The 22689-nt window shown below is 35.5% G+C and overlaps 1 long non-coding RNA gene across 1 annotated transcript; it reads left to right on the top strand.

Moving 5' to 3' along the window:
• LOC144581076 (uncharacterized) lies at positions 1 to 21820 on the top strand. Its single transcript, XR_013531604.1, has 3 exons — positions 1 to 2362; positions 8647 to 8699; positions 21645 to 21820. It is a non-coding gene; the product is annotated as an uncharacterized LOC144581076 (long non-coding RNA).
• Positions 21821 to 22689: the final 869 nt, after the last annotated feature.

Below are 22689 nucleotides of genomic sequence, written 5' to 3'. Positions count from 1 at the left end.
CAGGTTGTTTAAGAGGGAGGGATGTTCAGGACAAACAATTGAAGCACATCAGGAATGGTCTTTGTAAGTCACAATAAGAGGATTTATGAAAAAAAGAAAACAAAAAACTTTTATATGATCAAGTTGTCTATAATTAAAGAGAAATTATAATGGTCTCTATGGAGATTGGGCTTGATGTAAAATAGAAACACACTTATACACTACATAATTGGTTAGAACAGTGAAACTTTCTTAAGTGATTTACTCTTCATAAATTATAAGATATTTTAATTTTTTTAACACAAAGGTCAACTTTTATTGTATCTTGCTGTTTTCCTTTTTTTTTTTTTTTTTTGAGATGGAGTTTCACTCTTGTTACCCAGACTGGAGTGCAATGGTGCTATCTCGGCTCATCGCAACCTCTGCCTCCTGGGTTCAGGCAATTCTTCTGCCTCAGCCTCCTGAATAGCTAGGACTACAGGCACACGCCACCATGCCCAGCTAATTTTTGTATTTTTAGTAGAGACGGGGTTTCACCTTGTTGACCAGGATGGTCTCGATCTCTTGACCTTGTGATCCACCTGCCTCGGCCTCCCAAAGTGCTGGGATTATAGGCGTGAGCCACTGCATCCGGCCTGTTTTCCATTTTTTAATCCCCTTTTCAAGGGCACAAAATAGTAATACTCTCCTTCAACTCATATTCAGCTCATATAAGACTTCCATGGGTTCTGTTTGTTGTGGCCTGATACAAATAATGTTTTCTTAAAAGTGTAAAGGAAATGTTTTTATATAGCATAATATTCTGTACAGTGCAGAAGACCTTTTTTTTTGCCTTTAGGTTACTGGCCTAACAGATTTTATATTTTATTGAAACAATTTATATGCCATTATTATTAAGTTTTGGTTTGCTTTGAAAAAACTGAGATTAATTTTTTTTAAATTAAAGTTGTTACATCCATGCATCTCTCTATATGTGCTTTTAAATTCATTGTGACATTGAGTTACAGGGCTTTGACTCCTGGGTCTAAAAAGGACACCAAGTCCTGCTAAATGTTAAACACTGACAATAACTAAAGCCTCATCTTCAGGCCTGATAGAAGATTTCAATCAAAACAAACTGAATTCTTGAGACACAGGGCCAGAAATTAAAGCTGTTTCACTCCTCAAGGCCCAGGGACTATTCGCAAAAGGGGTGGGCATGTGAGATTATAAAGGCCAATTTTGAGAGAGAAAATAAATTCAGTTTCTCTGTAAATTAATCATTAATGTCAAAGACACACTGATGCAAGACAAGCATATAGGCTCCTGTGTCAGATTATCAAGGTTTTCTTCAAGCATTAACCAACTTCTTAATAAAGGTTTTAAACGTTATAAAAGACTTATAGAAGTTATAGTTTATGGTCAACATTAAAATTGTACAGATTGTTTATAGAAGTTTGAAAAACAAACGTAATTGGCTTCATGCTGTTTTGATTAGGGCTTATTGTTTAGAAAATTAAGTCTCCTCTCTCAAATAATGAATATTTCTGCATTTTTTGAAATCCTTGAGTTATACCTGTGGTCAAATGAATGACTTATTTTCCAATGACCTGTGATCCTATTTTGTGATATCAAGTGTTAAACCTTTGATATTTGACAAACTTTCCAAAATCAAATTATAAATAATGTCTTTTCTAACCTAATTAATCCTTTAACATATTAGATTCCCTAAAGACCAAAAATGACATAATTGAGCTTATTCATTATAAAAATTATACAGGAAGCATTGTCAGATATGAAATGGTGTTTGGCTATCTTTGGGCTGTATTTGTATAAATATGTTACTGGTACGTGTTCCAAAATTATGGGAAACTCTTAAAACTCTGATATGATTTAGTGTACATTATCAGTATTAATTATAATTGGTGTTAAATTATTGTCTGCCACAGAGGTCACATATTTTCTTGTCAATTTTGTCTTTAACTATGGCTGCCCTAAAACTTTTTGTCATCCGTGGTCAATTGTTGTTTTGTCTTGATCCTCTTTGGCAGGTGTTTTTAAATCAGTGTAAAACTCTAGCAGGTGCTTTTGAATGCAGGTTTCTGATGACTTTAGAGGCTATGGCATCAGAATAGAGGAAAAACTTTCAGGACTCATGGAGAGCTGAAATGTTCATAAATATCAAGCAAAACAGGAATTAACTGTATGGACTGAACTAATAGAAGACTGAAATAATCTTAACTTTTTGCGTAAAACATTGCTGATTTTTTTTTGTTTTTCAGAGTCAAAGAAACCTTTCTTTTGAGCTATTGACAGCTTTTAACAATTTAGTGTACACCTATGAACAAAACTTGGAGCATATTTGTTTCTCTCTACCTGATTTCTCCAGAATTGGAAGCTATTTGTAAGTATTCTTAACTTTTGGCAATGTAGTTATTTACATAAGTGCAATAAGAATCTGTTTTTATTTGTAACAAGACACAATTGGAGAAACTGATTGTTTTACTAAGGCTTTGAATGGAATGGTGTGCTTTCCTTTAAAGAATCAAACTTGACTTATGGAGTCCCTTGGGAAAACTGACATCATACCAATGCCTGTACAGGGTTTCTGACCTGTGGTAAGTAAACAATGTCACTTTCTGACAGGCCCAGGAGCCCCAACTTTATCTTGGAACCTCAAGAGGAGAGGAATTCACAAAACCCATAGGTATTTGATAGTATAAATCCATGGCTAGGCTGGGATTTTAAAAGGTCTTATCTGAGATTCCTTCTATGGAATAAAGTTCCATCAAAACCACTGTAAAAGCCTATGTAATAAAATAATTATTCTTGCTGCACTGTTTGAATAATTAGTCCAAGTATAATAAAGCAAATTAATCCTACCATGCTTTGTCTTTAGTAAAAATGGGAAATTGGAGAGAGAAAAATTATGTTTCAAAAATTATAGTACCTCTGTTGTTAGACTCTAGCCTTGCCTAATGTTTTTCAATTTTTATTATTTTCCACAGTTTGTACTGAATTCTAATTTTTCTTGGATACAAGTCTTTAAAACAATGCTTTCATTTTTTCCCTTCTTTTTTCCCCCCATTTTTCCTAATTTGGGGTGACTGAAAAATAAGCTGTGCTTTTGTAAAGCCCTGCATACTGAAGCTAAACTACTTAATCTTCAAAAGAAAATAACAGCAACCTATTTAAATACATAAGCCACTTTCATGCCTGCCTACTGATGTATGGACTTCAGAGCAATGTGACCTAATATCAGTTTTCAGGATTGTTCTTTTATTTGTATTGTTTTTCTCCCTTCCTCCCCGTTTTCTCTTCATAGGACATGAGTCTTTACACCCTGCTAAAAATGAGCTTTCCTAAGAATTCAGGACTATCTTAGCCATGAGACATCAGACGAGACCTAAGACCAGAGTTCTTAGGCCAGAGATTATGTTCTTCTAAAATGTTTTCTCTAAGAGATTTTAAAAAACAAAAGAGGGAAAATGTGAAAGGAAAATAAATCTTGGGGCCCCAAAACCACTAAGTGAAAGGGAAAAGTCAAGCTGGGAAGTGCTTAGGGCAAACGTGCCTCCCATTCTATTCAAAGTCACCACTCTGCTCACTGAGTTTATCTCAGTGATAAATACATATCTCAGATATGTATTTATTACATATCCGATTGTGTCCTTTGGAGAGGCTAATCAGACACTAAAAGAATGCACCCATTTGAATCTTATCTGCCTTTGACCTGGAAGTCCCCTTCCTGCCTCCAGTTGTCCTGCCTTTCTGGACTGGACTACTGTTTATCTTACATGTGATCATTGATGTCTCATGTGTCCTTAAAATGTATAAAACTAAGCTGTGCTCTGACCACCTTGGGCACATGTCATCGGGACCTCCTGAGGCTTTGTCATGGGCACATGTTGTCAACCTTGGCAAAATAAACTGTCTAAATTAACTGAGACCTGTCTTAGATATTTGGGGTTCACAGTATGTTATTTTCAGTAGGTAATATTTTCTTTAGAAACAATTTTTATAATATCTTTACCAAATAATATTGCCTTTATGTAAGATCAACTATGTAACATAAATATAAGAGAACTTTTTTCGTTTTCTGTTTTTTTGAGATAGAGTCTTGCCCTGTCACCCAGGCTTGGGTGTAGTGGTGCAATCTCAGCTCACTGCAATCTCCACCTCACCAGTTCAAGTGATTCTCATGCCTCAGCCTCTTGAATATCTGGGACTACAGGCCAACAACAGTGGCTCAGCTAATTTTTGTATTTTCAGTTGAGATGGAGTTTCGCCATGTTGGCCAGACTGGTCTTGAACACCTGGCCTCATGTTACCTGCCCACCTTGGCCTCTGAAAGTCCTGGGATTACAGATGTGAGTCAACACACAGCCAATATAAGAGAACTTTATGTGAAACAAATTTAGAATAGGTAAAATTGTGATTTTTTTTTTTTTGAAGACAAGAGTCTTGCTCTGTCACCCAGGCTGGAATGCAGTGGAGTCATCTTAGTTCACTGCAGCCTCCACCTCCTGAGTTCAAGCAGTTAGTAGCTGGGACCACAGGCGTGTACCATCACACCCAGCTGATTTTTGAATTTTTAGTAGAGATGTGGTTTCACCATGTTGGCCAGGCTTGTCTCGAACTCGTGACCTCAGGTGATCTGCCTGCCTTGGCCTCCCAAAGTGCTGGGATTACAGGTGTAAGCCACCAGGCCCAGCCAATTGTGATTAATTTTACTGCAGTTTTAGTGAAAGGTATACTGTTGAATTGCCATTAAGCTATGTGATTAAAAAAACTAATATTTTTTTAAGTTAAATTTAATATTTAAAAAATCCACATATTTTATTAAAATAACTACTATTTATTTGTAATTGTGATTTACCCTGCAAGTAGAAAGTCATCCAGGTAAATGTTATTAAAGATAATATTATTCCCTGTTCTATAGTTACCCTAAACTTTCAGATTTAAAGAAGTACTTAAGTAAGTAAATATTTGGTGTGAGTTGTTTGAAAACAATTCTAAGTTTATTACAGAATTTTGAATTATTTTTAGATAATGATACTGAGCTGGTTTTGTTCTTTAGTAAATCTATAGTTTTGGTATGCTACATGGGATGGTCCTAGAATTCTCAGGAACCTATCCCACTATTTAGAGCACTCCAGGGTACTGATACATTACTGTATATTAGATTCATGTGGAAATGCCCAGATATCTTCTGGAATTGGTAAATTGGAAAATATCGAAAGTTGTCTTTTTCTTAAGGCACAAACTTTTCTAATCCTGCATTTTAAAACATGAAAAGTATCATTATGCTTACAGTGTTTAAATAGCTTAGAATTTCCACAGTAGTATGTGTGTGTGTCTGTGTGTGTGTGTTTCATGTAAGGCTCCATTTGTTTTAGTAAAATAGAATATTAATGCATTGGAAAACCAGAGTTTAGAAGTTATGAGAATTCTTACACAAAGAGTTTAGGATGGAAGGTTGATTGAATAATTTGAAAGTTACTAAAATAAAAACAGAAGTTTCTTTAAAATGTGATCATTTTAAAATTTAAATTATTGCATAATATTTTTCTCATTTCTTGGATACTTTATTTTGAGTATAAATAAAATAAATAAAATAAATTTATTTTTACTCTATTCCATTGATATGTATCAATTAATTATCTACCTAAATCGGTGAGAAATGTATTGGGTATATATATGTAAATGATAAATAGAAATAAATTTTTCAATAGCAAACTGAATGTTATAAAACTTTAGATATCTTATTAATTTCCAATTCAAATAAATACAAAGTGATTCTGTATAATTTATGAAGTAGTAATTTAAATGATACCTTAGCACAGTGATTCTTAAACTTTGGATTTTAAGAAATCCATATGGATCAATATGGATCACCTAGGTATTTTGTTAATGAAGTACAGGTTGATTCAACAGGTCAAGCGTGGGGTCTGAGATTCTGCATTTCTAACAAGCTTCCAAGTGATGCTGCTCTGGTAGCCAACTTGAATAATAAAGCCATATAGTCCTTGAAGTGCTGTAGTAATATCAATTTACTGTATAATAGTATAGTATTTTGATACTTTAAGTGATGTTTTATGATCTTAACATTTTTAAATCTATTCTGAAATGTGTTCTACTTTATTATGGGCTTTGGGATTTTCTTTATGGTTTAAAAAGGTATACTTTATGTTGTGATTAGTACTGTCTCACATTTTCATTTCTGAAAAATCATTTTAAACACACACAGCTGAGTAATTTTCAAGATAAATGAAACTAGTCACAGGTATGTGTGATTATAAAATGGTCATATATATCTAAATAAGATAAATTAACAAATGTAATATTAAATTAACAAATATTAAAACAATATTTGTTTTATTACATCTTTTTTTGGAGTACTTAGAAAACTACATTAATTTTTTTATAGTCTTGATGTCAATCCATTTTCTTGCTACACTTGCTTTTAAGTTGAACACATAATCATTCTTTCAGGATACCATGTTAAATATAGACCATATACAAATAAACTAATAGATATTTAACATAACAGTTACGTTCTATGATCAGAGCTTAATTTTGAGGTACATATAAATTTTTCCTGCTCACAAAACAAATGAGAAAATCGATTTCCTTCATTCTTTTTTTTCTAAATAAATATTATTTATTTAAAACATTTGGAATCATTTTACTCATTTTAATAGCTTTTCAAAGGTTCTGGATAAACTGCTAGTTAGAAAACAAATTAAGATCTAAGTTAGCCTGAAATGCCAAAGGCAGTCAAATGCCTTTCGTGGCAAGATATGACTCATTTACTTTGACAATAAATGGAAATATTAATAATTAAATTTGAAAAGGAAAAGCACCGACACGTGAAACATTGAACTAGAACCTTTTGGTATAATCGAATTATAAATAATAAAACATATCTTTATGTTTGTTGTTCATAGTCTTTAACATCTAAGATTAACAACTGAGTAGAAATGAGTATTATGCTATAACTCAAATTTTAAAATCCTACATACTTGGATATAATCATGGTTAGTAGTGAATAAAATATATTTATAAATATACATTTTAAAATATGGGCATATTTTTAGATATTTTGTACCATCAAAGTTTTCAGTTTTTCATTGTGAAAGATAAATAATAGTTTGTGATACTCCTAGGTATAATAAAATTTTTAAAACCATAAAAGAATTTTAGAATTTGGGTATTGCCATGTTTTTATTCTTCAGGCTAGGAAGCTAAGGCCCAGAAATATGATTTGAACAATTATTTAAGGACTGAACTTTTTTGTAATCATCCCTGGATTATATACCTACTGTACTAAAACTTACTTTGTATGTGTGATTTTTGTTTTTTTTTCCAAGTCTTTAATTTTAAAGCTTTTATTTATGGCTGTTTGTATGCAGTATGGTAACATTATACTCCGAAAAAATAATTCTGAATTAGTTAATTTAAACACTTTTTTGAGCTCTTACTACATACCACGTATTGGTATTGCAGGCCTTGTGGGTATAGTGATGAATAGGACATGGTCTTTTTGTTGAGAGCTTTACAAAGGAATTCAGTTGCTGCTTTCTGGCTGCTGCATTAAAGTAGATATATAATCAACATTTATAATATTAAATTTTATTATTGAAATTTATCATTGGCCAGGCATGGTTGCTCACGCCTTTAATCTCAGCACTTTGGGAGGCTGAGGCAGGCAGATAACTTGAGCCCAGGAGTTCAAAACTAGCCTGGGCCACGTGGTGAAATCTCTTCTTTACAAAAAATAACAAAAGTTAGCCTGGTGTGGTGGTGCACATCTCTGTGGTCTCAGCTACTTGGGTGGCTCAGGCGGGAAGATATGTTATCCCAGGGAGATGGAGGCTTCAGTGAGCCATGATTACAGAGTAAGACCCTGTCTCAACACAAGGAAGAAGTTTATTATTCTTATTTCTTACATTTTGAAAGCAGTTTTTTTTTTTTTTTGAGACAGAATCTCTCTCTGTCACCAGGCTGGAGTGTAGTGGTGCCATCTTGGCTCACTGCAACCTCCACCTCCTGGGTTCAAGCGATTCTCCTGCCTCAGCCTCCCGAGTAGCTGGGATTACAGGAGTCCACCACTACGCTTGGCTATTTGCAAGCAATTTTTAAAGTTTATGTCTCAGTACTAAACATTATAATTGAGTATTTATTGCTCCTAGTTGGTTCTAACAGTTACTTTTTTTGAAAAATAATTTTATGTTTTATTTTTCCATTTTTCTCTAGCTTTATTGAAGTATAATTGTCAAATAAGAATTGTATATATTTAAGCTATACAACCTGATGTTCGATATATGTATACATTGTGAAATGATAACTCTTGTCAAGCTAATTAGCATATCCATTGCCTCAAAGTATTACCTTTCTTTTTTGGTGGTGAAAACATTTAAGATCTATTGTCTTGGCAAATTTAAAGTATACAATATAATATTACTAATTATAGTCGCCATATTGTTCATTAGATATCTAGAAATGCTGCATAATTAATATTGTTCATTAGATATCTAGCACTTATTCATGTTGCACAAAACTTTGTGCCCTTTGAGCCATTTTCCCCAGCTCTGAACCCTGAAAACAACTGTATCTGTTCAGGATGCTATAGCAGAATACCATATAACTTTTGTAGCTTATAAATAGCATAATTTTATTTTTCAGAGTTTTGGAGGCAGAGAAGTCCAAGATCAAACCACAGGGAGACTTGTTGTCTGGTAAGGGCACACTTTCTGGTTTATAGATGGTGCTTTCTTATTGTGTCCTCACATGGTAGAAGGGGCAAGCAAGCTCCATTGGGCCTCCTAACGGCACAAATGTCATTCATGAGGGTTCCATCATTTTTAAAAATTTAATTTAATTTTAAGTTCTGGGATACATGTACAGGATGTGTAGGTTTGTTACATAGGTAAACGTGTGCCATGGTGGTTTGCTGCACCTATAAACCCATCACCTAAGTATTAGGCCCCACATGCACTAGGTATTTATCCTGATGTTCTTCCCCCCCACCCCTCACCTCCTGAGAGCCCCAGTGTATGGTATTCCCCTCCCTGTGTCCATTTGTTCTCATTGTTCAGCTTCCACTTATAAGCAAGAACATGTGGTGTTTAGTTTTCTGTTCCTGCATTTGTTTGCTAAGGATAATGGCTTCCAGTTCTGTCCATGTCCCTGCAAAGGACATGATCTCATTCTGTTGTGTGGGTGAATAGTATTCCACGGTGTGCATATACCACATTTTCTTTATCCAACGTATCATTGATGAGTATTTGGGTTGATTCCATGTCTTTGCTATTGTGAATAGTGCTGCAGTGAACATACACATGCATGTATGTTTATAATAGAATGATTTAGATTCTTCGGGTATATACCCAGTAATGTGAGATGGCTGGGTCAAATGGGATTTCTCGGTCTAGGTCTTTGAGGAATCGTCACAGTGTCTTCCACAATGATTGAACTAATTTACCTTCCCACAGACAGTGTAAAAGCATTCCTATTTCTCCACAACTTTGCCATCTGTTGTTTCTTGACTTTTTAATAATCACCATTCTGACTTGCACGAGAGGGTATCTCATTGTGGCTTTGATTTGTGTTTCTCTAATGAACAGTGAGGTTGAGCTGTGTGTGTGTGTGTGTGTGTGTGTGTGTGTTGGCTACATAACTGTCTTCTTTTAAGTCCATTGCCCACATTTTAATTGGGTTGTTTCTTTTTTTCCTGTAAATTTTTCTAAGTTCCTTGTAGATTCTGGGTATTCAACCTTTGTCAGATGGACAGATTGCAAAAATTTTCTCCCATCTGTAGGTTGTCTGTTCATTCTGTAGGTTGCCTATGTCCTGAATAGTATTGCCTAGATTTTCTTCTAGGGTTTTCATAGTTTTGAGATTTACATTTAAGTCTTTAATCCATCTTGAGTTAATTTTTGCATAAGGTGTAAGGAAGAGTTCCAGTTGCGATTTTTGGCATATGGCTAGCCAGTTTTCCCAGCACCATTTATTAAATAGGGAATCCTTTCCCCATTGCTTGTTTTTTGTCAGCTTTGTTGAAGATCAGATAGTTGTTGGTGTGCAAACTTATTTCTGAGATCTCTATTCTGTTCAATTGGTCTATGTGTCTGTTTTGGTACCAGTACCCTGTGTTTTGGTTACTGTAGCCTTGTAGAATAGTTTGAAGTTGGGTAGTGTGATGCCTCCAGGTTTGTTCTTTTTGCTTAGGATTGTGTTGGCTATATGGGCTCTTTTTTGGTTCCATATGTATTTAAAAGTAGTTTTTTTCTAATTCTGTGAAGAGTGTCAATGATAGTTTAATGGGAATAGTAATGAATCTGTAAATTAATTTGGGCAGTATGGCCATTTTCACAGTATTGCTTCTTCCTACCCATGAGTATGGAATTGTGTTCTTTCTGATTTCCTTGAGCAGTGGTTTGTAGTTCCTCTTGAAGAGGTCCTTCACTTCCCTTGTTAGCTGTATTCCTAGGTATTTTATTCTCTTTGTAGCAATTGTGAATGGGAGTTTATTCATGATTTGGCTCTCTGCTTTTTTATTGTTGGTATATAGGAATGCTTGGGATTTTTGCACATTGATTTTGTATTGGGAGACTTTGCTGAAGTTGCTTATCACCTTAAGAGGCTTTTGGGCTGAGACAGTAGATATAGGATCATGTCATCTGCAAAAAGAGACAGTTTTACCTTCTCTCTTTCTATTTGAATACTTTTCTTTCTTTTTCTTGCCTGATTGCCCTGACAGAACTTCTAATACTGTGTGGAATAGGTGTGGTGAGAGGGTATCCTTGTTTTGTGTGGGTTTTCAAGGGGAATGCTTCCAGCTTTGCCCATTCAGTGTAATATTAGCTGTGAGTTTGTCATAAATGGCTCTTATATTTTGAAGTATGTTCCATCAATACCTAGTTCATTGAGATTTTTTATATGAAGCAATGTTGAATTTTATCAAAGGGCTTTTCTGTGTGTATTGAGATAATCACATGGGTTTTGTCTTTAGTTCCATTTGTGTGATAAATTATGTTTATTGATTTGTACCAGCCTTGCATCCTGGGGATGAAGCTAACTTGATTGTGGTAATAATCTTTTTGATGTGTTCCTGGATTTGGCTTGCCAGTATTTTACTTAGGATTTTTGCATCAATGTTCTTCAGGGATATTGGCTTGAAGTGTTTGTTTTTGTTGTTGTATCTCTGCCAGGTTTTGGTATCAGGATGATACTGGCCTCATAAGCTGAGTTAGGGAGGAATTCCTCCTTTTCAGTTGTTTCAGATAGTTTCAGAAGAAATTATAACAACTCCTCTTTGTGTCTTTCTGGTAGAATTCAGTTGTAAATCCATCTGGTCTTGGGATTTTTTTGGTTGCTAGGCTATTTATTAGTGCCTCAATTTCAGAACTTGTTATTGGTCTATTTATGGATTCCATCTCCCTGGTTCAGTCTTGGGAGGGTGTATATATCCAGGAATATATCCATTTCTTCTAGATTTTCTAGTTTATTTGAATAGAGGTATTTATAGTATTCTCTGATTGTTGTTTTCCTGTGGATTCAGTGGTGATATCCCTTTTATCATTTTCATTGTATCTATTAGATTCTTCTTTTTGCTTCATTATTAGTCTAGCTAGCGGTCTATTTTATTAACTTTTTCAGGAAACCAGCTCCTGAATTTGCTGATTTCTTAAATGGTTTTTCATGCGTCTGTCTTCTTCACTTCTGCTCTGAAATTGGTTATTTCTTGTCTTCTGCTAGCTTAGGGGTTGGTTTGCTATTGGTCTTCTAGTTGTTTTAGTTCTGATGTTAGTGTGTCAGTTTGAGATCTTTCTAGCTTTTTGTTGTGGGCATTTAGTGTTCTAAATTTCCCTCCTAACACTGCTTTAGCTGTGTCCCAGAGATTCTGGTACATTGTCTCTTTGTTTTCATTGGTTTCAAAGAACTCTTGATTTCTGCCTTCATTTCATTATTTACCCAGGAGCCATTCAAGAGCAGGTTGTTCAATTTCCATACAGTTGTGTGGTTTTGAGTGAGTTTCTTAATCTTGAGTTCTGATTTGTTTGCTCTGTGGTCTGAGAGACTGTTATTATTTCAGTTTTTTTTGCATTTGCTGAGGAATGTTTTACTTCCAATTTTGTGATTGATTTTAGAGTAACTGCCATGTGACACTGAGAAGAATGTATATTCTTTTGTTTTGAGGGGAAGAATTCTGTACGTATCTATCAGGTCCACTTGATCCAGAGCTGAGTTCAAGTCCTAAATATCCATGTTAATTTTCTGTCTCGAAGATCTAATATTGACAGTGGGGTGTTAAAGTCTCCCACTATTATTGTGTGGGAGTTTATGTCTCTTTGTAGATATCTGTAAACTTGCTTTATTAATCTGGTTGCTCCTGTATTGGGTGCATATATATTTAGGATAGTTCTTCTCATTGAATTGAACACTTTACCATTATGTAATACCCTTCTTTGTCATTTTTGATGTTTCTTAGTTTAAAGTCTATTTTGTCAGAGACTAGGATTGCAACCCCTGCTTTTTTTCTGTTTTTCATTTGCTTGATTAATTTTCCTCTATCCCTTTTGAGCCTATGTGTGTCTTTGTGCATTAGATGGGTCTTTTGAATACAGCTCACCAATGCTTCTTGACTCTTTATACAGCTTGCTATTCTGTGTCTTTTAGTCGGGGCATTAAGCCCATTTACATTTAAGGTTAGTATTGTTACATGTTAATTCGATCCTGTCATGATTCTAGCTGGTCATTTTGCAGACTTGTTGATGTAGTTGCTTCACAGTGTCATTGGTCTTTGTACTTCAGTATGTTTTTATAGCAGCTGGTAGTGATTTTTCCTTTCCCTATTTAGTGTTTCCTTCAGGAGCTCTTGTAAGGCAAGCCTGGTGGTAACTCATTTCCTCAGCATTTGCTTGTCTGAAAAGATTTTATTTCTCTTTCAGTTATAAAGCTTAGTTTGGCCAGATATGAAATTCTGGGTTGGAAATTCTTTTCTTTAAAATGCTGAATATTGGCCCATAGTCTCTTCTGACTTGTAGGGTTTCTGCTGAGAGGTCCACTGTTAGTCTGGTGGGCTTCCCTTTGTAAGTGACCTGACCGTTCTCTCTGGCTGCCCTTAACATTTTTTTTTTTCATTTCAACCTTGGAGAATCTGATGATTTTGTGTCTTGGGGTTAAGTAAGAAGTATCTTACTGGGGTTCTCTGAATTTCCTTAATTTGAATGTTGGCCTGTTCTTGATAGGTTGGAGAAGTTCTCCTGAAAGATATCCTGAAGTACGTTTTCCAACTTGGCTTTTTTCTCCCCATCGCTTTCAGGTACCCAAATCAGTCACAGGTTCAGTCTTTTTGTATAATTCCATAGTTCTCAGAGTTTTTGTTCATTCTTTTAATTCTTTTTTCTCTAATCTTCTCTTACTCTCTTATTTCAGCAAGATCGTCTTCAAGCTCTGAAATTCTTTCCTCTGCTTGGTCTAATCACTTATTGATACCTGTGGTTGCATCGTGAAGTTCTCATGTTTTTCAGCTCCATCAGGTCATTTATGTTCCTCTCTAAACTGGTTATTCTCATTAACAGCTCCTGTAATGTTTCATCATGGTTCTTAACTTCTTTGCATTGGGTTAGAACATGCTCCTTTAGCTCAGCAGAGTTTGTTATTACCCACCATCTGAAGCCTACTTCTGTCAATTCATCCATCTCAGCCTCTATCCAATTATGTGTCTTTGCTGGAGAAGTGTTGAGATCATTTAGAGGAGAAGAAGCGTTCTGGCTTTTCGAGTTTTCATCATTTTTTTGCTCATTCTTATCTTTGTGAATTTACATAGCTTTGATCTTTGAGGCTGCTGACCTTTGGATGGGGTTTTGTGGGGACTTTTTTGTTGATTTTGTTGTTGTTGTTGCTTTCTGTTTGTTTTTCTTTTAACAGTCAGGCCCATCTTCCATAGGGCTGCTCTGATTTTTTTGGGGGTCCACTCCAGAGCCTAGTTTCCTGGGTCCCTCCCACTCCTGGAGGTGTCACCAGTGGAGGTTGTTGAACAGCAAAGATGACTGCCTACTTCTTCCTCTGGGATCTCTATCCCAGACAGGCACCAACTTGATGCCAGTGTGAACACTTCTGTATAACGTGACTGGTGGTCTGGTGACCCCTGTTTAGGAGTCTCACCCAGTTAGGAGGCATCAGATCCGGGACCCATTTAATAAAGCACTCTGACTGTGCCTTGGCAGATGGAGTGTGTTGCACTGAGTTGGGGAGTCCTACTCATCCAGACTGCCCAGATTCCTCAGAGCCAGCAGGAAGAAAGACTAAGTCTGCTGATCCACATAGACTGTAGCTGCCCCTCCCCTCAGGGCCTCAGTACCAGGGAGATCAGGGTTGTGTCCCTAAACACCTAGCTGGAGTTGCTGCTGAAATTCCTGCATGGAGGCCCCGTCAGTGAGGAGGAATGGGTCAGGGTCTGGCCTAAAGAAGCAGTTTGGCCACAATCTGCCATAACCACTGTGCTGCACAGTGGGGGAATTCCTCCTGGTTTTAACCTGTCTACTCTCCCTGGCACCAGCAGGAGAAAATTGGCAGCCTGGAGCCACAGTGATGGTAGTCGCTCCTCCCTACCCCCCACCCTGGAACTCAGTCATCTTAGGCAGTAGGCAGCTATAGTGATGATGGTTGCCCCTCCCCCAGGAACTTGGTAGTCTTAGGCAGTATCCAGCCAGGTGGCCACTGAGGAATCTGCACAACTCTGTCCTTGGGACCCAAGGCCCTAGTGACGTGGGCTCACAATGAGGATCTCCTGATCCTTGCGTTGCACAAATCTGTGGGAAAAATGTCGTTTCCTGGATGGGGCAGCAGGATCACTCACTACCTCCCTTGGCTAGGGGGTGGGAGTTCCCCTTGTCCTGTGTGGCTCCCAGGTGGGCCGTTGCACCACCCTTGTTTTCCTTGCTCTCTGTGGGTTGCACCAATAGCCTACTCAGTCCCAGTGAGAGAACCTGTATACCTCAGTTGCCTGTGCAGGAGTCATTCACCATTTTTGTTCTCATGGGATGCTCCTGCTGCAGCTGTTTCTAGTCAGCTATCTTGGCCTTTCCTTATAAACTTGGCTCCATCCTTATAAACCAGTCACTTTCTGAAAATCCAGGTGCTTATACCATCACACTGGGAATTAGGTTTCAACATATGAATTTTGGGGACAGACACATTCAGAACATGGCAACCACCATTCCACTGTTTAGTTATATGCCTGGTCTGGCTGTTTTAGATTCTACATCTAAACGAAATCATGCACTATTTGTCTTTCTGTGCCTGTTTTATTTCACTTAGCATAATGTCCTTCAGGTTCATCTGTATCATTGCAAATGACAGAATTTCCTTTTTTTTAATGTTGAATAATACTTCATTTTGTGTATGTGTATACTACTATATGTGTGTATAGAGAAAACTTTTACTTATTCATTCTTCCATCAAAGGAGACTTTGGTTGATTTCATTTCTTGGCTATTGTGAATAATATTGATTGCAACATTGATCTGCACAGGAAAGTGCAGATAACTCTTTAAGATACTGATTTCATTTCCCTTGGATGTATACCCAGAAGTGGGATTGCTGGGTTATATGGTAGTCCTATTTTTAATTTTTTGAGGAACCTCTGTACTTTTTCCCTAATGACTGTACCATTTCATATTCCCATCAATACTGTACAAAGGTTCCCCTTCTTCCATGTTCTCACCAACACTTGTTGTCTTTTGAATTTTTAATTATAGCCATCCTAACAAGTGTGAGGTGATATCTCATTGCAGTTTTGATTTACATTTTCCTGATCATTAGTGATGTTGAGTATTTTTTTATATGCCTATTGGCCATTTGTATGTCTTTTGAAAAATGTCTATTCAGGTCCTTTGACCATTTTTTAATCAGGTTATTTGTTTTCCTGCTAGTGAGTTTCTTATGTATTTTGGATATTAGCCCCTTACCAGATATATAATTTGAAAATATTTTCTTTCATATTGTAGGTTGTCCCTTCACTTTGCTGATTGTTTCCTTTGCTTTACAGAAGCTTTCTGGTTTGATACAATCCTGTTTGTTTCTTATTTATTTTGGATATTAGCCCCTTATCAGATATATAGTTTGCCACTATTTTCTCCATACCATACATTGTCTCTTCACATCATTGATTCTTTTCTGTGCAGAAGCTTTTTAGTTTGATACAATCCCATTTGTCTGTTTTTGCTTTTGGGGTTATATTCAAATAATCATTGTCCAGACCAATGTTTAGATGCTTTGCCCCTATGTTTTCTTCTAGTGTTTTACAGTTTCAGGTCTTACATTTAAGTCTTTAATGCATATTGAGTTGATTTTTATATATGGAGTGAGATTAGGGTTCTGTTTCATTCTTCTGCATGTTGAAATCCAGTTGTCCCAATACTATTATTGAGAAGACAGTTTTTTTCCTATTGTGTGTTCTTAGGAATTTTGTCAAAAATCAGTTGACCTTAGATGTGTAAGCTTATTTTTTGGCCTTCTATCCTATTCTATTGTTTGATATGCCTGTTTTTATTTCAGTACTATGCTGTTTTGGTTGCTATAGCTTTTGTAGTATATTTTGAAATGAGGTAATATGATACCTCTTGCTTTGTTCTTCTTAGTAAAATTGCTTTGGCTATTCTGGGTGTATTCTGACTCCATATTAAGTTTATGATTATTTTGCTCAATCTCTTATGAAAAATGTCATTGAAATTTTTATAGGGATTGTGTTGAATCTGCAGATCACTTTGTGTAGTGTGGACATTTTAACAATATTATTTTTTCTAACTCATGAGTATGAGATATTCTTCCATTTATTTGTGTCTTATTCAATCAATTTTTATAGTTTTTATTGTACATATATTTTACCTCCTTTTAAACCATTTATTCCTAAATATTTTATTTATTTTTGATGCTCTTATAAATGGGATTATTTTATTCTTTTTCAATAGTTCATTGTTAATGTATAGAAACGCAACTGATTTTTGTATGTTGATTTTGTATCCTACAACTTTACTGAATTTATTATTTCTAACAATTTTCTTGTGGAGATTTTAGGGTTTTCTATATGTAAGATTATGTCATCTGCTATTTTTATTTATCCTTTTTAGTTTGGATATCTATTTTTTTCTTGCCTCATTACTATAGCTAGGATTTCAAGATCATCCTGGATAGAAGTGGTGAGAGTAGATATCTTTATTTTGTTCCTGAACTTAGAGAAAAAGCTTTTGCTTTTCACCATCGAATATTATACTAACTGCAGGATTGTCTTATGTGGCTTTTATCATGTTGAGTTTCATTTTTTCTACACTTTATTTGTTAATAGCTTTTTTAATCACAAAAGGATGTTAAATTGTATTGAATGCTTTTACTGCATCTATTCAGATGATCATATGATTTTTATCCTTTATTTTGTTAATGTGGTGCATCAGATTTATTGACTTGTGAAAGATGAAGCATTCTCATATCTGAGGGATAAATCCCATCAATCATGATGTGTGATCTGTTAATGTACTGTTGAATTCAGTTTCCTACTGTTTTATTGAAGATATTTGCATCTATATTCAACCGGGATATTGGCCTGTAATTTTATTTTATTGTACTCTCTTTGTATGGCTTTGGTATCAGAGTAATGTTGGTCTTGTAAAATGAATTTAGAAGTATTCTTGTCTCTTAATGTTTGTGAAGAGTTGGAGAAGGATGGGTATTAATTATTCCTTAAATGTTTGGTAAAATTCACCAGTGAAGCCTTTTTTTCTTTGGCTTTTCTTCATGGAGAGGTTTTTGATTACTGATTTAATCTTCTCACTCTTGACTGATCTGTTTCAATTTTCTTTTGTTTTTTTTTTTTTTTTTTTTTTTTTGAGACGGAGTCTTGCTCTGTCACCAGGCTGGAGCACAGTGGTGCAGTCTTGGCTCACTGCAACCTCTGCCTCCTGGGTTCAAGTGATTCTTCCGCCTCGGCCTCCCAAGTAGCTGGGACTATAGGCATGTCCCAAACACCTGACTAATTTTTGTATTTTTAGTAGAGATGGGGTTTCACCATGTTGGCCAGGATGGTCTCGATCTCTTGACCTCGTGATCCACCCGCCTCGGCCTCCCAAAGTGCTAGAATTACAGGCATGAGCCACCATGCCCGGCCCTGTTTCAATTTTCTATGTCTTCCTGATTCTTGGTAAGTTGTATGTTTTTATGAGTTGATCCGTTTCTTCAAGGTTATCCAATTTGTTTCAGTATAATTGTTCATAGTCTTTTATGATTCTTTCATTTTTGTAATATCAGTTGTAAGGTCTCCTCTTTTATTTATAATTTTATGTATTTGAGTCATCTGTCATTTTCAATATTTCTTAAGGTTTGTAAATTGTTTATCTTTTCAGAATACTAACTTGTTATAACATTTCAGTTTTTTTTTTCTCTCATTTTCCTGATCTCTATTTGCCTTGTTTCTGCTCTGATTTTTATTATTTCTTTAATTTTGCCACCTTTTAGCTTAATTTCTTCTTTTTCTAGTTTCTTGAAGTGTAGATTTGGATGTTTTAGGTGAGATCTTTTTTTTTCTTAATGTAGGCATTTATCACTGTAAAATTCCCTCTTAGAACTGCTTTTTTTACATCCAATACATTTTAGTATGTTGTGTTTCCATATTTGTTTGTCTCCATTTATTTTTTGATTTCCCTTTTATTTGTTTTTTTTACCCATTGGTTGTTCAGAAGTGTGATGTTTAATTTTCATACATTTGTGAATTTTCCAGTTTCCCTCTTGTTACTGATTTCTAGTTTCATACTGTTGTGGTCAGAATTGCTGCTTGATAATATTTCATTCTTAAATTTTTTAAGACTCATTTTGTGGCCTAACATATGACCTATCCTGGAGATTGTTATATGTGCACTTGAGAAGAATGTGTATTCTGTTGCTGTTGAATGCAAAGTTCTATATATGTCTTTTTGGTTTATTTGCTCTAGAGTGTTGTGCTGGTCTACTGTTTCCTTATTGATTTTTCTGTCTGGATGATCTGTCCATGGTTGAAAATGGGGTATCGAAGTCCCTTACTATTACTGTATTGCTGTTAATTTCTCCCTTCAATTCTGTTACTATTTACTTTATGTATTTAGGTGTTCTGATATTGTGTACATATATATTATTTTCTCTTTCTTCCTATGGCAAACCTGCAGTTGATAAATCCAAATGGAAATGTTTTTCTCTCCACTAAATATTTTTATAAATCAATATGTCTCTTTAATGTTGCTTCTGTACTTTTTAGTCTGGTAGAACCATAGGAATGAAAGAGAAGGATGCCAGAAATTATCCTGTTTAGTCCTAAGGCCTACACCTAAGTGTCTTTTAGGGACACTTGATAGAAGTATATTTTATTGCTAAAGGGATGAAGTGGGACTGCTAAATAATAAAACCCAAGATTTATTGAGTTCTTATTACATATATGCATTGCATTGTACTGTATGCTTTAAGCATTATCTCGTATGATCTTCAGAATAACACTGTGAGAAGAGTACTGTCATTATCTTACTTTTACAGATGAGGAAACTTAGGCCAGAGGTTAAGTAATCTGCTCAAGTTTACCCATGTTGTAGGTGGAAAATCTAGGATTCCGAATCTATGCAACATCAAAGAATGTTTGTTCTACCACAATACCTGTGAGAAATAGTTCTGTGTCCCTTCTGAGGAATTAATTACACCTGCTTAGCTTATGGATTAAGCTATATTTGTTTTTGAAAAGTGTATATATCTGTTTTCTAATTTTTTATCTTTCGGGAATTGTCACACTGTCTTCCACAATGGTTGAACTAATTTACATTCCCACCAACAGTGTATCAGTATTCCTTGTTTTCTGAAACCACAACAGCATCTGTTATTTTTTTACTTTTTATTAATGCTTACTGGTGTACGATGGCATCTCATTGTGGTTTTGATTTGCATTTCTCTAATGATCTCTGATGTTGAGCTTTTCTTCATATGATTGTTGACCACATGTATGTATTATTTTGAAAAATGTCTGTTCATGTCCTTTGCCTACATACGTTTTAATGGTTTTTTTTTTCTTACAAATTTGTTCAAGTTCCTTATAGATGCTGGATATTAAACCTTTGTGAGATGCATAGTTTGTGAATATTTTCTCCCATTCTGTAGGCTGTTTACTCTGCTGATAGTTTCCTTTGCTGTGAAGAAGCTCCTTAGTTTAATTAGATCCCATTTGTCAAGTTTTGCTTTCGTTGCAATTGCTTTTAGCATCTTTGTCATAAAATCCTTGTCCATTCCTATGTCCAGAATGTTATTTCCTATGTTGTCTTCTAGGGTTTTTATAGTTTTGGGTTTTATATTTAAATCTTTAATCCTGAGTTAATTTTTATATATGGTGTAAGGAAGGAGTCCAGTTTCAATTTTCTGCATGTGGCTAGTCAGTTTTCCCAGCAATAGCAAAGACATGGAATAAACTTAAATGTCTATCAGTGATAGACTGGATAAAGAAAATGTGGTACACATATACCATGGAATACTGTGCAGCCATAAAAAAGAACACGATCGTGTTCTTTGCAGGGACATGGATAAAGGCCATTATCCTTAGCAAACTAATGCAGGAACAGAAAATCAAATATTGTGTATTCTCACTTAAAAATGAGAGCTAAATGATGAGAAAATATGAACATATAAAAGGAAACAACACACACTGGGGTCTACTGGAGGGTGGATAGTGGGAGGATGGAGAGGATCAGGAAAAACAACTAATGGGTACTAGGCTTAATACCTGGATGATGAAATAATCTGTACAAATCATGACACAATTTTACCTGTGTAACAAATCTGCCCATGTACCCCTGAACTTAAAGGTTTAAAAAAAAGAGAAATATGTATATATCTGTTTTCTTTGTATATCTTCACAGGATATTAGACCATATACATATTTTTACTGTAATAATTAAATATTTTAATATAAATTTTAATATATGAAAATAATTTAATTTCAAATAAAACATGCATGTGGGCTAGTATCCTGCAGATATTAAAATGGTATTAAAACTGTTCTTGTATTGAGAAATTTGATGAAATTGCATCTTTGAAATAATAAACATTACATTCCATGGCATGTTTCAACACTTGAGTTGCAAATCATTCAGGACATACTGAGTACTTTTTTGGTGCCAAGCATTCTGTAGAAGGGCCAGGTATTTACCGGTGATTAAGACAGGTGTCATTACCCTCAGGGGGCTCACAGTCATTGGATTATTCCATATGGAGTTCCTTGTTTAAGAGTTCTTTCTAAGGCTTCTATTACTCTTAAAAATATAAATTACAGAGATTATTACTGCTTGTTGTGGTTAATTTTGTGTATCACCTTGACTAAATGAGGGATGCCCAGGTAGCTGGTAATACATTATTTCTGTGTGTGTCTGGGAGGGTGGTTCTAGAAGAGATTAGCATTTGAATCAGTAGACTGAGTAAAGATCACCCTCATCAATGTGGGTGGGCCTCATTCACTCCATTGAAAGCCCTAAGAGAACAAAAAGGTGGAAGAAAGGTGAATTTGCTCTCCCTACTTAAGCTGGGACATCCATCTTCCCCTTCCCTCAGACATTAGTGCTCCTTGTTCTTAGCCTTTGGACTTGGACTGTAACTTACACCATTCACACCCCTGGTTCTCAGGCTTTGGAGCTTGCACTGGACCCACTGTTAGCTTTCCTGAGCAGATAGATGGCAGATCATGGAATTTCTCAGCCTCCATAATCATGTGGGCTCCTGGGAAGATGGCAGATCATGGGACTTCTCAGCTTTCATAATTGTGTAAGCCAATCTGTCATAATAAATCTCTTTTTTATATATATCTTTCTATCCTGTTGGTTCTGTTTCTCTGTAGAACCCTGGCTGACAAGGCATTGTGCTTTAAAAGTGCATAGTATGTTTGATTTCACATATTCACAACTGGAGGGGAATTTTCCTTAGAATCATATCTTGAGTCTCACCTATATCTAATTTAGCTATTCAGATGGGATATTAGATTTAGGCTTTTGTGTTGATGCTGGAATGAGTAAAGACTTTTGGGGTCATTGGAATGGAATGAATGTATTTTGCATATGACAAGCCACAGGAATTTTGTGGAGGTCAGTGGCAGAATACTCTTGACTGAATGTCTGTGTCTCTCCCAATTTCATATGTTGAAATCCTAACCCCCAGTGCAATGGTATTAGGAGATGGAGTGTTTGGGAGTTGATTAGGTCATAAAGCAGAGCCCTCATGAATGTGATTAATGCCCTCATCTTTCAGAGACCTCAGAAAGCTCCCTCACCCCTTCTGACAAGGACGTGACAAAAAGAAAAGTCTATGAACTAGGAAACAGGCCCTCACCAGATACTACTTAACTACCCTTACACCTATTGGATTATTCAGTATGATTACAATGGAAGATGTGTCTTTCTACTTATAAAAGGCACATATTCTCTAAATAAAACAACTCCTAAGTGCTTCAGTTTTGAGGATGATTATTCTTCCTGAATCTTTGATTTCTCCCTCTCTACCTGGATTGTTACATTCAGCATAAAAGCACATGCTGATATCTCCTGTTTGAAAATGACCATAAAATTCCCACAATACTTCAAGCAATTGACTTGTTTTTTTGCTGGTGTTTAAACCCAAGTCCCTTAAAAGAGTACTATATATTTGCTGTTTCTACTTCGTCACCTTCCACTCATTC

This window comes from Callithrix jacchus, chromosome X (assembly GCF_049354715.1).
Source record: "Callithrix jacchus isolate 240 chromosome X, calJac240_pri, whole genome shotgun sequence".
Classification (NCBI taxonomy): domain Eukaryota; kingdom Metazoa; phylum Chordata; class Mammalia; order Primates; family Cebidae; genus Callithrix; species Callithrix jacchus.
The sequence above is the reverse complement of the archived record's forward strand: the minus strand, read 5'-3'. Positions and strand labels throughout refer to the sequence as shown.